General features: G+C 47.8%; 1 protein-coding gene and 1 long non-coding RNA gene across 4 annotated transcripts in view; one reads left to right on the forward strand and one right to left on the reverse strand.

Annotated features, from left to right (window-relative positions):
• Positions 1 to 3113: 3113 nt before the first annotated feature.
• On the reverse strand, positions 3114 to 9388 carry LOC129675685 (uncharacterized). 2 transcript variants are annotated; one of them, XR_008719974.1, is made up of 3 exons: positions 9229 to 9388; positions 8639 to 8968; positions 3114 to 3772 (listed from the first exon to the last, which is right to left on the reverse strand). It is a non-coding gene; the product is annotated as an uncharacterized LOC129675685 (long non-coding RNA). The 2 variants fall into 2 exon arrangements; XR_008719975.1 differs by lacking the exon at positions 3114 to 3772 and adding an exon at positions 7072 to 7303.
• A 259-nt stretch (positions 9389 to 9647) lies between these two features.
• Positions 9648 to 10346, forward strand: part of Sinhcaf (SIN3-HDAC complex associated factor) — a 21980-nt gene continuing 21281 nt past the window's right edge. Inside the window, exon 1 of one of the 2 annotated variants that reach the window (XM_055605683.1) lies at positions 9648 to 9798. The gene's annotated coding sequence lies outside the window, so the exon portion shown is untranslated. Of the gene's footprint in view, positions 9799 to 9951; positions 10041 to 10346 lie in introns of those variants that run through there. The other variant, XM_055605684.1, reaches the window with a different exon arrangement.

Below are 10346 nucleotides of genomic sequence, written 5' to 3' on the forward strand. Positions count from 1 at the left end.
TTGAACTCCGGCTTCCCGCTTGTTAGGCAAGTGTTGTGCCCACTGAGCTACGTCTGTCCCCCGGGCCATGAGGCTTACTGTACAGGGTGATTGGGGAAGACTAGCTTTTTACGCAGGCGCACACACAGGTTTTTGTTATATTCTCTGTGTGGCCTTGGCTGTTCTGGACTCACTTGGTAGACCAGGCTGGCTTTGAACTCACAGAGATGGTGAGTGTGCCACGGAACCTGCTAACGAAGGTCTTCACAGTGCAGGTATGGTTAATTCTGTTCAGCCACATTCCTGCGCTGGTCCCCACAGATCAACTCTGCAAAGTACATCCAGCTCCATCTAGCACTCTTAAGTTTGGGAGAGTTTAGGGAGCTGGGCAAGATTATCCTTCCACAGGCATGAACATTTTCAAACAGATGAAAGTTGGGCAAAAGAAAGAAAGAAAAGGCTGTTATGACAAGGCTTGTAGACAGCATGGCCTGAAGGCCTGTTTTCAGTTTTTGTGGTGGCTTCTGTGCGGACATTTCCGGGGTATTTATGTGCACCTCCATGTCATCCTTTGACCACCTTCTCTCTGTAGCAGCCACCCACTCTGCCCTCACAGAGGGTGTGCACCTATTTGGGCTTATCTTCCAGGAAGAGCAGCTTTGATTCCGCATTTGGGTTTCTAAATTGTTTTTTTTTCACTTACAAATTTAGGTTAGCTTACAAAATGATGGGTTTCATTATGCTGTTTTTATACATATATGTCATTATTCATTTTTGCCCTTTTGTTCTTCTTCTGCTCTGCCCCAGGCACCCACCCCGATCTAGCTGGTTTCTGTTTTTCTGTTCTTTTTCTTTTTTTTTGAGGCAGGGTTTCTCTGTGAAGTCCTGGCTTCCTGGAACTTGCTCTGTAGACCAGGCTGGCCTTGAATTCATAAAGATCTGCCTGCCTTTGCCTCCCGAGCGCTGGGATTAAAGGTGCCTGGCCTGGTTCCTTTTCTTCCCCAAGACAATCTACCTTTCTGCTGTCTTATCATGTGTACCCTATTATCTTCTCTTTCCTCACTTAACATCACTTCCTTTGCTCCCATGATCCCCTTTCTAGTTTCATCATACACACACACACACACACACCAATTAAAACATGTTTTTTTTTAAATTTTTATTTTACATGTGTTTGTTTAGCAAGTCAAAACACTTGTCACCAACCCTCATGACTTGAGTTCGATCCCTGGACCCCATATGACAGCAGGAGAAACTCCTGCTAGTTATCTTCTCACTTCCACATGTAGGCCATGGCGTACTCAAACTCACACACATCCAGACACATGATAAAGGTGAGGCAATCTAAGAGAACAACGCCATTGTGTATCTGCACCACAGTTTCTTTGGGCTCATCTGTTGATGAATAGCTGGGCTGGTTTCATTTTCTGGCTGTTGTGAGTCTATGGACGTGAGCATGGGTGTGCAGGCATCTTTCAGAGCCCTCTAGGGACACACCCAGGACTAGGAGAGTTGGCTCATATGGTAGTTCTTTCTTCAGCTTAAAATTGTTCTTAAATTACATTTGTCTCTGTGTGTGTGTGCGCGCGTGTATGAGGGGTGGTTAGGGTACATTATAGCATGTCTGTGGAGGTCAGAGGACAACTAGGAGTCAGTTCTCTAATTCCACCACATGAATCCTAGAAGTTGAGCCCAGATTGTTAAGCTGGACAGCAAGCAAGCACCTTGGCTGGGTGATGTCACCAGCCCCATTTTCAGCTTTTCGAGGACCTTCCTTATTAATTTCCATTGTGTGTCAGTTTACTTTTTTTTTTTCTAGACTGTCAGGTCCAAAACGGGTAAAACACCTCCCTCCCCCACCTCCATGTTGGTTAGGGCTACTGTTGCTATAATGAAACACCACGACCATAAGTAACCTGGGGAGGAAAGGGATTCTTCATCTTACCATTCCACATCACTGTTCATCACTGAAGGAAGTCAGGACAGGAACTCAAACGAAGCAGAAATTTGGACGCAGGAGCTGATGCAGAGGCCATGGACGGTGCTGCTCGCTGGCTTGCTAACCGCGGCTCACTCAGCCTGGCTTCTTATTGACGTCAGGACCACCGGGGGTGGCACCGCCCACAACGGGCTGGGCCCTCTCCCATCAATCACTCGTTAAAAAAACCCGCTGCAGCCTTGTCTACAGCCTGCTCTCACCAACGCATTTCCTCAATTGAGGTTTCCTCCTCTCAGATTACTCTGTGTCAACACCCCTCCCCCACAAAAGGGCAGACCACCGACTCGTCCAAAATTGAGTCTAGGCCCAGCTCAGCGTGGACCACGGGAGGACTTTGAGTGGTTAGGTATTCTGCGGCATTCCTCAGAACTTGCGAAACTGGTTTCCATTTCTCCAAAGGAGTGGACATAGGGCTCTCCAACGATGCGTACCTGTGGCTGCATGTCAAAGCCCATCCGGCCTGCCGCCTCCCTCAGTCCCTACAAAAATTTCAAAGCCCTGGCATCCTGGCCCATCTCACTTCTCCAGGGCTCTTTTCTTCCAGTTATGTTTCCAAGATTTCCCCTGCTCCTGCTATTGTCCTTTCTCCGCAGACAGCCCTGGCCCCATGCAGTCTGCCCCTCTTACCCCATCTCTTGCTATTCTCGGTCTCTTGCTGCTCCCAGTGTCTCCCGCTTTGCTCTGCTGCTGCTGCCCTGCCTCCCTAGCATTGGCCATATTCAGTCTGCTTCTTCGCTGCTCTGGACTTTTGCAGATGCCTCTGGATGTTTCTCTCTTTCCCTCAACCGTATCATGGGGCAGTCATGTTGTCAGTTTCTTTACTGTGTTCCCTCACATACGTGGGCCACTTGTGTACCTGGTGCTCGGGGAAGCCAGAAGAGGGCATCAGTGTTTCTGAGAGCTGGAGTTACAAACGGGTGTGAGGCAGCATGTGGGCGCTGGGAACCAAACCCAGGTCCTTTGCAAGAGCTCTGGAGAAGTGATCCTAACTGTGGAGCCATCTCTCCTGCCCTACATTTACATTCCTAATAGACATGGGTCCCTCTTTCTACAAATTCTCACCAGTATATGGGTTTACAAAAATGGATGATGGTGACAAATCTTTTTTTTTAAGATTTATTATTTATTATGTATATAATGTTGTTTGCATGTACACCTGCACACCAGCAGAGGGCACCAGATCTCATTATGGATGGTTGTGAGCCACCACGTGGTTGCTGGGAATTGAACTCATGACCTCTGGAAGAGCAGCCAGTGCTCTTAACCTCTGAGCCATCTCTCCATGATAAATCATTTAACAAATGTTTATTAGACATCTGTAATGGTTGACATTGTCACTTTGACAGAATCCAGAATCATCTGGGAGACAAATGTCTGGACACTTCGGAGGGAGTCACCTTTCCATGGCCTGACACTTCCGTGAGAGCCTCATCAGTGGGAGTCACCTTTCCTTAGCCTGGGAGCCAAGGCTGAATGGAAAGAAGAGAAGGTGAGCTGAGCGCCAGCATTCTTTGTTCCCTGCTTCCTGGCTGCGGATGCGAGGTGACCAGTGTCTTCATGGTCCCACCGTGACAGGCTCTGGGCCCAGATAAACCCTCCTTAAGGGGCTTTTTATCAGGTGCTTGTCACAGCAGTGATGGGGAGCTGACGCAGCTCCTGCTTTCGCGCTGCAGAAATTCCAAGATGAACCTGGCTGTGCTGGGTACACTGGGTCCTTCCCCTTCAGGGGGCCAGAAGCCCTGAGTCTTCAGCTTTAAAGTCAGAGCTGCTCTGCTTTCTCTCCAAAGACCAAATCTATGAGTCAGCGCCAACAAGCAATTAAAGTGGAAAGGAGAAATCAATATGTCAGCTAAGAGGCACTGACAGAGCGGTAAAAGAATACAAAAGAGCCAGGCAGTACCTCACACCTGTAATCCCAGCACTCAGGGAGGCAGAGGCAGGTGGATCTCTGTGAGTTTGAGGCCAGTGGGGTCTACAAAGCAAGTCCAGGACAGCCAGGGCTACACAGAGAAACCCTGTCTTGAGAAAACTCCAAATAAAATAAATAAAATAAAATAAAATACGAAAGAGAAAAATATTTCCTGCTCTAGAGAGTCAGGCAAAGTTGAATGAATTCACAAGGAACGAGAAAGAAGTAGCTTCCGCACTTTCCCACCATTCAACATGACAGACACTGATGTAGCTCTCCACCCTCTGGTGGACCACCCTGACTCCATTTTATCACAAAGTCAAGATAAGTTCATTCCCATTTTCTATAAAACTTGGATTTAGCCTGGTCTTGACCTGTTTTCTGGATTTGACATGCTTCACACCCTATACCCTAACCTACACCCTTATCGGATAAGATGTTCTGTCAAGTTCCTATGTAACCAAAACCTCCTGAAAATCTCCTAGCTTTGCAGTGTGGGGGCTAATATAAACCCTGCTTGAGGGTGACAGCCTTACTCGCAGAACATACAGCTTGCAGAACTTGACAAGTGATTGGGTCTTTAGTCTTGTTTGGTGGGATTAATACTACCCAGTGTTGGAGTGATTTTTGCTGTTTTGCTTTGTTTTTCAAGGGTTTCTCTGTGTAGCCCTGAACTCACTTTGTAGACCAGGCTGGCCTTGAACTCATAGCAATTTGTCTCTGCCTCCCTGAGTGCTGGGATTAAAGGCATATGCCACCATGCCCGCTTTATAGTTTACAAATAGTCCCTCCTTCTTGGTTTAATAAATAAATAGCAAAATGGCCAATAGCCAAGGCAGGAGAGCACAGCTGGTGTAGTGTGTATTTTTTCTCTATTTTATTGGGGTTCTTATACCTCTAACTCCCTTCTAAAACAGACAAACTGACAGAATATACAGAAACACATTAGAAGGGCTGAGAAGTCTGAGACATCTAGTGGAGAAATGATTCCACTATCTGGCTCATTAAATGTTTGATAAAGAGACTCATATATTTAAAGACCATTTGATAGCAAGGATAATACATTATAATCAAAGTAACTGGCTTACCCAGACTATCTGGGTGACTAACAAAAATAAACCAAAAGCTTCTGAGACCTCATTATAAGTTCAACATGGAACTATAGCCATTATAAATCCTCAGGTATTTCCCTAACATGGTGCAATTCAATCACTTATCCAAATTTATATATCATCATGGGTTATTTCTTTGCTTCTTCATGATGAAAAGTCGACGTGGGGTGTTTAGGTCGTAGTATTGTAAAGATAGCCCGTAAATGAGTAATTAGCCCTGGGCAGGGACAGTTATAACATGTTCAAGCAAAAAATGAAGAATGTGCCCGGATGTTCAATAAATAAAAGGTGATCATGAAAAGATATCTGTGGGCCTGGCAGTGGTGATTGCATGCCTTTAATCCCAACACTTGGGATGCAGATGGATCTCTGTAAGTCTGAGGCCAGCCTGCTCTACAGAGTGAGTTCCACAACAGCCAAGGCTCCACAGAGAAACACTTGTCTGGAAAAACCAAAAACCAAACACACAAAAAGATGTCTAAGGAATTCTCCCAAGAATTTTGTTGCTGTCCAATTTCTTCTCCCTTTCTACTTGGAGAGGAGAGGAAGTGGCTCGAGCGTCTGGGTTCTTCTTTTACAGACAGCCTGGCCTAGAACTCAGAGATGCTCCTGAACCCTAACGTGCTGGGGTTAAAGGCCTGCATTACCACACCAGGCATATGTATTTCTTTTACATAACAGAAGTTGTAAAGATATGATACTTATATTAAAAAATATTTTTACTTTATGTACAAGGGTATTTTGCCTGCATCTTTGTTCATGCCTGGTGCCCAGACGGACGATAGAAGAGTCAGGTCTCCTGGAAGTGGAGTTGCAGACACACGTTAGCTGCCATTGGCTACTGGGGACTGAACTTGGGTCTTCCAGAAGAGCAGCAGGTGCTCTTAAATACTGAGTCATCTCTCCAGCACATGATATTTGCAGTTTTTATACTTCAAGACATTTGATAATTCAAAACTTTGGAATCTCAGTCAAAAGTCATAATAAGTTCTAACTGTTAGGCCCAGCAAGAGCCTAAATATAAGAAGGTATGAAGAGAACTCAGGAAACTGATCATCCATTGATGCAAAATCGCAAGAGGTTTATTTTGACCATTGTGCAATGGGGTCACCCCTGCTGGTCAGCAAGGAGTGGCACCGGGAGACAAAGACCTTAGGTTTTTAAAAGACAAGGCGAGGGGAATTCTAGGAGTTGCCTTCTTGGCAATTCATGATTGGCTGAGGTGTTTAACTTTTAAAAGAATTGGTTGGTTCTGGGCACCCTTAGGTCTGGTCAGCCCTGTCATAAATATCTGATCTTCAAGTCAGTTTGGAATTTCCTGCCATATGAGATATAGCCGCAGTTAAAGGTAGGAGAGTGATTAACTCATCCCGTGTCTGTTCTGAGGAGTGGGGGTTACAGGCTTTGGATCAAAGGTCAGGAGAAGGATTGGGACCATTGGTCCAGTTTCCAAACAACGCTCATCTCACAGGTGCCAGCCCGTGATTTTCTCTCCATTAGTAGAGATCTCTGCTTGTTTTCTTCCTTATCTCTGCCCTCACAGATGGCTAATGTCAGGAACTTTTACATTCCTCGGCTCTCTGGAGAAGCACTAAGAGGCTTTAATTAACAGGGGCCTAAAACTTGAAAATATAAGCTATAGGGCAATTAAAGAAACATAGGTTACAAAGTTAGTCTGATTCTTTCACTAACATTTCTCCAAGAGAGATGGTTCAAAGTTTAAAAGTGCTTACAGCCAAATCTAACAACTTGAATCCAATGCCTAGGACCACGTGGCATGGTCAAAGGAGAGAACTGGACTTGTGCCATGACTTCCACATTCAAACACACACACATGCACACAGAGTTAAACACGAAGAAAGTATACATTTATGTTTGGTGCCACTTGTCACCAAGGGAAGACTGGAAAAAGTTTTGTTTTTGTTTTTTCAAGACAGGTTTTCTCTGTTTCTCTGGTTGTCCTAGAACTTATTCTGTAGACCAGGGTAGCCTCAATGCCAATAGAGATGCTCCTCCCTTCACCTCCCAAGTGCTGGGATAAAGGGAAGTGCTAATACAGCCACGCTGGAAAGTTTTTTTTTTTTTTAAGATTTATTTATTTATTTATTATTTATACAATGTTCTGTCTGTATGCGAGCTTGCACACCAGAAGAGGGCACTGGATCTCACCATAGATGATTGTGAGCCACCATGTGGTTGCTGGGAATTGAACTCAGGACCTCTGGAAGAGCAGACAGTGCTCTTAACCTCTGAGCTATCTCTCTAGCCTTGGAAACAGTTCTTAAGGCTGTAAGATTTTATTACCTAAAGACAAAAATGGCAATCAAGGTTTCATTATAACCCTCATTTTAGGTCAAACTTAAACCTATAATAAAAAATAATTCCAAGTATATTTTACAAATAGTTATTAAGAATCCATTATGTGACAGGCAGTGTTTTAGGCACTGGAATATAAACATAAGAGACAATCTTTTTGCCTTTAAGGAGTTGTATTTTAGTGAGCGTTGTCAGATTTATTTTCTCCCCTCCTTTACAGGGATATTGTAGCAGAACTTTTTAAAAAGTTGAGGTTTTTACAAGTAAGTTTGAACTGTGTTCCAGAAATTAGCTATTGAATTAAAGTAGCATTTCATAAGTATTAGTATTTGCTTTTATCTGTATAGATGACCCCACAACAAAAGCAGTGAATCTTTGCCAGCAATGATGAAGTTTTACAGTTGACTTCCACAGTTCCCACCAAGAAACCAGTATCAGGTTCTGGAAAAGGCAATCTTTTCCCTCTCCTCCCACTGATCAGGTGTTATGGCGTGCTCTGTAAAAGGAACTTTTATTCTCCTATTTAAATTGTTGTCTTGGAGGCGTACTGCCTTGTCTGCTAACCTAGGCCCAGTCCTGGAAGCTTCTAGCTTAGCCTAGAATGTTTCCAGCCTCTGAAACTCACTCCTGAGTAAGCTCACCCTTTCTTGTTCTTTCTGAACTCTGGGCTGGCTGGTTCAACTCAGCTGTTCCGGTTCAAACTCCTCTCCCAGCTGACTGATTCAATCTGGCTTCTCTCTTGGCCTCTGAATTGCTCTGCTTGGCCTCAAACTAACTCCAGCAATCTTTTCTAATCTCCTGGGTCTTTCTCATTGTCTGGCTCATTTGGTCTTCACCTGTGTTCTTTCTCTGCACCTGTCTATTAATGTCCTGGTAAAAACTGCCACTTTTTCTTTCTGCATTGCCCCTTAAGTAGATTCCTTTCCCTCTCTCTTCTCTTGAGAGTTGGGTGCATCCTATCCTGTGAAGTCTTTCTCTGATTCCTTACCTTTTCTGCCACTCAATTAGACGTCACTTTCAAACATGGGTGCTTCCTTCTACAAACTTAACTTTGCCTCCATTGTTTGGAATTAAAGATGTGCACTGTCACACCTGGACCTAAGCTTTTCTTTACCTAAAACTTGCTCAATACCAGGCTGGCCTCGAACTCAGATCTGCTTGCCTCTGTCTCCTGGATTAAAGACATGTTTGTATTCCAGCCAGATCACACAGACCTAGAAGGTCTTTGGATGTGGTCTCTTGCGAGAGCAGCCATGCTCTAAATTAAAATTTCTCTACAGTGCTCAGCTAAAGGAGGATCACAACACTTCTTTCATTTCCTACCTTTTCATCTGAAAAGTTACTTCAGGGTCATTCTCCTTTTCCCACACTCTTCATTCTCTGGGACCTCTTTTTGTTTTCTCTTGATTACTTCCTTTCTTTTGATTTTCTTTAGTAACATTTAGATGTAGATTATTTTATATTCCACAAGGAATGGTGTGTATTTTGTGTCCACTGTCTCCCTTTCCAAGCGATTTTTCTGGGCTGAGGAGCTCTTCATGGCTGGAGGATTTGTGTTTTTAGAAAGCGGCACCATTCCCCATTCCCACGGTAATTACCATCATGAAAATCGCAGCGGCTTGAGAACTTCAGTGCACGCGGCACAGTAAAACCCTGTGATAAGGGTTAGGTAGGTCATGTTTAAGAAGAGGGCTATGTCAAAATGGAACTTTACTAAACGACTCATTACAACTACGAGAACCAAATCTCTGCTGGGGAATTGAAATTCCATTTTGTGGGTGTGCCCGTGGAGTGCGGAGGTGAATCTGCAGAAGTCCGATCTCGCCTTCGGGGGTGGGGGTGGGGGGGGTCAGGTTTGACGGTGCCAGCTGAGCAGCATCGCCAGCCAGGCCCTTAGAGATGGAAATGCTCACCTTCAAGCAGAATTCAGGAAAGGTGGGGACACGCTCTGTCACCTCGGGCTAGAGAGTGGGCGTAGGCGCGGGAACGCAGCAGAAGCAGCTTCCAGAACTTTCCGAGCCCAGAGCGTCCCAAGGGGTGCGGCCGGCGGGGAGGACCGCTCACCTCTGCGCCGCGGCGCCCCGCCCCGCCCCGGCGCCCCGCCCTCCCCGGGCGTTTGTTTACGCGTGTTGCGTAGCAGGCAGGCCCCGCCCCCGGCCCCGCGGGCCGCCGCGTTTCCCGCGCCTCGCGGCTTCGCCCCTTAAAAGGACAATAGGGGCCGCGGGAGCGCGCGCCGGACGCCCCGCCCTCTCCCCGCCCAGCCCGCGGCGCGCACGCGTCCGTATGCAAATCAGCTCGATTCAGGAGAATTCGGTCCCGGGAGCCGCGCGTGCGCAGAGGCACAGCGGAATCCGCACCTCCGTCCGCGGTAGCAACTGAAGAACTGCAGGAGACTATCTTTCCGGACGCGGCGCCGGCGGAGAGCGCTTGCAGGGGTTGGCCTGCTGCAGTGTGCACCGCGGGGACGCCGCCGCGCGTGGAGGGTGAGGGCCGGGCTGGGGCGCCGGTGCGAGCCCGTCTCCGGGCTTCTGCTTTCTGTGGCTTTTTCCCCTCTGTCCTCCCTTTACCTCCCCCGCCTCCTCCGTCCTTCCCATACACAAACCCACAGGAAGTTTTGTCTGGGCGATGGCATCGCGGGCAGCGCCGTCCGCGTGCTCCCCGGACCCCGCGGTCTTTTGTACGGGGGCGCCGGGAGGGCGCTCCTCGCCTGGGGAGGGTCGCGGAGGTAAACCGAAAGTCGGGCGCGGGGAGGGTGAGCGCGGCGGAGACGGGCGAGCGGCGGCGGCGGCGGGCGGGCGTCCGCGCCGGAGGTGACAATGACCCCCCGGCCGCGCTGGTCGCCGCCGGGCCGGAGGGCCGGGTCGGGGTCGCGGAGCCCCCGCGACGCCCCGCACGCGGCGCCCCAACAAAGCCGGAGCTTCGGAAACTAAGTTGCGGGCGCCGGCGGGGCGCGCGGCCACGCGGCCGGCCGAGCCCGCGGGGACTCGGCGGCGACCGTGAGCGCGGCCCGCGGCCGCCCGGGCAGCCCGGT

This window comes from Psammomys obesus, unplaced genomic scaffold (genome assembly GCF_907164565.1).
Source record: "Psammomys obesus unplaced genomic scaffold, mPsaObe1.curated_primary_1811, whole genome shotgun sequence".
In the NCBI taxonomy this organism is placed as follows: Eukaryota; Metazoa; Chordata; class Mammalia; order Rodentia; family Muridae; genus Psammomys; species Psammomys obesus.